A 5000-nucleotide genomic window follows, 5' to 3' on the forward strand; every position below is an offset into this window, starting at 1 on the left:
ACCAAGTTATGGATTTGCAATTAATTTGAGTTTAAAATCAAAATCAAAATCCATGTTAGTTAAAATAATGTTTGGAAGAACAGAAGTGTAGGTACAGATGTATATAGATCTCTATAGATTCAGGTTCGTGACTGTTTTGCAAATCTTTGTTTTTTTAGACTGTTGTTTACTGGAAGCATTAATGATGTATTTTTGGTTTTGGGGGGACTGTCATGTGTTGTTGGATCAAGGAATCTGTTTTGAGTCAAGTATGGTTGACAGTGGATAGTTTTTCCTGAAAAGGCTGAAAGGAAGCATTATTATCGGGTAATTCCACAATATTTTTCATGCCATGGAGGGGACATCTCAGAAAACTAAACCATAAATAGCTCCTTTTGCCAAATTTAGTTTAGTTCACTGTGGACTTGTAATGATTAAATAACTGATGACTCTTCTTTATCAAATCCTTTCAAAATTATTTCTGTCACATCTGGCAAGATTTAGTCCTTTATTCAATCTGTCACGGAGGGGACCAGAAAACCAAAGAAAATTGAAATTTAAAAACTAGGCTAAAAATCCTGTGAATGTAAACCGGCAGCAACAACACTTAAGTGCACATTTGATTTTTATGTTAATCAACAATTAAACTGCATTGACGGAAAAGACATTCTTGCTCTCTGATACAGCACAGATAATAATGAATGATCACGGTTATTGTCACAGAGGGGACTGTCACGGAGGGTACCTCTTGTCTAATAGATAGCGGTCATTAATAGCCACCCTGCAATCTTCTCTGTAGCAAAGTGTTTAAGTAAAACAATGATACTAGACTTGTCTAGTGTTATAACCAAAACCTTCTTGAGGTGTATTATATATAATGCAAAAGTCATGTATCTGTAAAAATGTTGCACACTCTTTTCATAATGCATTCCTTCTCAAACAGGGTCACTTTCTGATTATTTTTGTTTTATTTTACTTAGAAATATTAGGTTCTAACAAGCTAGGCAATTGAAAAAGACAACACTGTACTGTAAAAGGCTCATTAAGACCTTGTCCTAACAAAAACAAGACACTTTCCAATCTGCAACTTCCATGAAGTCTTATAAAGTCTTGTATAATCTGAAAATACAAACAGCTCAGATACATCAATAATTTAAGTGTCTCTCTCTCAACAATGACTGAACACAGAATTGAGGTGATAATTTTTTTTCCTGAAAGTATTGACCTCATTTATGCATGTACAGATGTAATTACCAGTACAATCATGTAAGATGATTTTGAATGTAAGTTGTTCATTGAATGAAAGTGCCGTACATCAAAAAAGGCAAGAACAACTTCTGAACATAACTTGCAATACAGTCAATTGTATATGATGTACACTGTTCTATGAAAGTAAATGTCAGATGAGTGTACATTTTACCATGCTGGTAGAATATAAACTCATGGACCTATGCAGATCTTCCATGTTGTTTACAAACATGTATGAATGGTGTAGTTTTACTAGCAATGGCTAATGTGAAAAAATTTTGTACAAGATTACTTCCAGCATATTTTTCAGACAGTTTCATGTTACCACTAGTCCAAGTTTCTTTATTATCATGCACTGCTTAAAGTTTGTGCTGCTTTCTAATGAAAAGGTGCACTTTCTCAACCTCACACTGAGTTGAAATAGTAAAACAGGGTTCTGTCGACTGGTACAGGAGCCATCTGCTATGAACTTGTTGTAATCCTGTTGAATGTTTTGAAGCGTTCTTTTTTCTACGTTCCCTCGCTGAGGAGCATGGCAAGAGAGTTGCATCATCTCATAAGCTATCAGGCACCAAAGGCATGGATACTTGCCTGCAAAAAAGTCATAGAGATTATTTCATGAATGCAAATTCATGAAATAATTTAGACTAAATAGGTATCTATTGATATCATTTTGTGTGTAATGATAGTCTTGAACTCACCTGACGCTCCAGCCATTCCAAATACCTTGCACAGAAATTCATAGTCACCAAATAAGAAAACCACTTGCTCTTTGTCTCTACAAATACATGTAAGCAACATAAATAATTTTGATAATTATCACCATCCCTGCAAATATAATTTGCCTTAAAATAAATGTAATGAATGACCATAGTTAGTAACTATGGAATGACTAACCTCCAAGTAGCTCCCTTCAAGGTGTTTACTTGCTCCTTGTATTTCATCAAAGCAGTCTTCAAATTGGCCCATGTGTCTTTTGCATGGAACATGGCAAAGACCACTGTATTTGTTTTTGAATTGGGATGCCTCAAGTTGGCAACCTGGAAAGCCATTTTAAATGACCCACCACCAGCATCACCTCCAAGTTTTATGTGAATTTCCTGTTCCGGGATGGCATTGTTCCATGTTAAGCGTCCATTCCTAAAGCAATCATGAGTTGTTTGAATTAATAATTAAAGTTGAATTCACTGCACAAGAAAGAAACTTACGGCTTTCTTTAATAATTATTAAACACATACTGTAAATAAATTGTTGATATGAAAAAAAAAAGTATATGTATCATACTTTTCATTTTCATCCAAATGAAGTTTTATGAATTGGTTAAGATCTGCAACATAACCAAACTCTGCTTCTCGGATCTCGGGATTGCAACTTGGTTTCTTAAACTCGAAGGGAACCATTTCACATACTAAGTTGGCAGGATCAGTGATGGACTGAACTTGCTTCCGCTGATACACTTCGCTCTCAGAGGAAAGTCCCCATTGATCAAACCATCTGAGGAGACAATGCCATTATGATGTAAGTACCTAATGAAAATTGACTTTGTTATCTTCAGTATACATGCATATTGGCCTGTATATTCCAATTTCAAATCATGCAAGAAATAGTCAAAGTAGGACTTCAAGTAGTGTCTAGGGTACCTCCTAAGTTTTCTAACTTTGTACCATGTTTCCCCAAGGTCTGCTTTCATTGCCAAGATGTCACCCCTTGGAATGGTTATTTTAAATTCCTTCCCCAAAGCCTCCTTCAGTAGTGCTTCTCTCTCCAGTCTAGCCATGGCTTTAAGTTCATCCTTTAACTGAGTTCCAGAAGCACCACCACTTACAGCTTTTCTTGTCTCTGCAAGCACCTTTGATCTTTGCCTGACAGTTTTTTTTGTTACCTTGTCAGTTTTCTTCCTTGCTCTTGTCCTTTTAACCAATTCTAGGGGCTGAAAATAGAATTTTATTGCATTATCTTTTTCCATGTTTTGAAAATGAAGGTAGTTTTTAAATTCAAATAATGTTATTTACCTGGCCACCTGTTTTGAGGAGAATGGTTGCCCCATCTTGAGACTGTGAAAGGAACTGGCAAATGATAAACAACCCCACTTCCTCTTTAAGGGAGGTATAAACTTCCTTTGGGCTTTGTAGCAGTTGCTTCACTGTTAGTTGTTCCTCATAGACGGTAGCAGTACTGACAGTAGCTACACCAGGTGCTTCAAGCTGTTCTTGTGGTGGTGGTGTTTGCACTAGTGCTTTTCTCCTTACTGCTGCTGTGGGTACCAGAGTCTCCAACACACTGGAGGGTGGTGTGCCTGGAACTACCCCAGGTATTGGTGTTACATTATCTGGGGGTGCTCTCATAGGGTTTGGGTGCAATTTTCTTCATGTTGTGGTAACTGGTGCAATTTTACAGTATGAGTACATGTAGGACATTGTAAATCTAGTTCTGAAAGTATCGTTCGTAGAACAAAAGGAGCTGGTTGTATAAACTCCTTTGGATTCTCGATCACAGTTCGGCAAACTGGGCATAGAGATCCACACATTTCAAAGGCAAATGAAAGGCAACCTGCACAAAATATGTGGGGGGTTTGGCATTTAGTCTGGACAGGTTGATCAAGGACTTCTTTACAAATTGGGCACACATATTAATGCTTTATGTTCTCAACAAACTGTTCTGGGTAAAGAGGTTCTGCTCCTCGGTAGCTTTTTAGATTATTGACCTCCTCGGAAAATGAGAGTGCAGTAGGTTTGGGTTGAAAGCTCAATGTGCCAGACATTCCTTCAACCATTTCTGCCTGTTCTTTGGGTCCAGGGTCATCTTTTGGTTTTACTCCAGGCCTGCTTTTTTTTCTTCTACCGGGTTTTTGTTGTTCCTTAAATAAGCTGCATGTTGCACAATTGCCTGTTCTCTTGTGTGGGGGCCAGATGTTGATTGCTAAACGTGTACCTTCTCTTGAAGCAAGCTTGTAGCACTTGTGACAGAACTTAGGGGGGCATGTTTCAAGGTCATCTTCTCGAATTTTCACACCGAAGGCTTCAAAAATCATGTCTTTCTTATCATCACAAAGAAAACTGTTCTCGTACTTATCTTTGGCCTTCTTCAACCGGTCTCCACAAATTCGACAAAGCTTTTCCAGTATTAGTTGATGTTCAGAAAGCCCAAAGTTAGCCATCTGAGTGAACTGGATTGAATCCTCAGCAGGTAATAAGTCAACAAGCAAGCAAATATACTCAAAATCTTTAAAATTCAACTTCCCTTTTATTGATTTAGTTGGGAACAAGTTTATTTTATATTATGTTTCAGGAAAAGGTGTGTGTTTTTGGATTGAAGGTCGTTCTTAATGGAGTACGTGCAGGGGAGATAACAATCACGTCCGAGTTTTATGAAGGCTGGTTCGTTCTATATGTAATTCACTGTAAATTTTAAACCATAAAAAGATCAATTCCAAAAAGGCAAGCGCCAGTGGTAAGGAAATCAAAATAGCTGGTTTATAAAGCGTTAGCTTTGTGCGTGGTTTTGCAATTTCCCCCCAGCCCACACATTACGTGTGCCATTCGAGAACGTACGAGAAAGTTTAACTCATTTCTGGTCGCAGAACAATGTACTGTTTCGCGCAATCGAATGGCTTCTTCGACGTCCAACCTTTGTTTTTCCTCATTTAAGTCTTGGGTGCACAAAACTATAGTGAGAAGTTCGGTTCGCAATGTTGCGGGAAATATATGTTGAAGACGATGGAAAAATGAACGCCATCTTCACCCTTTTGGTAGTGACATACGAGCGGTGATTTC

Source organism: Montipora foliosa, chromosome 7, assembly GCF_036669935.1.
Source record: "Montipora foliosa isolate CH-2021 chromosome 7, ASM3666993v2, whole genome shotgun sequence".
Lineage (NCBI taxonomy): Eukaryota > Metazoa > Cnidaria > Anthozoa > Scleractinia > Acroporidae > Montipora > Montipora foliosa.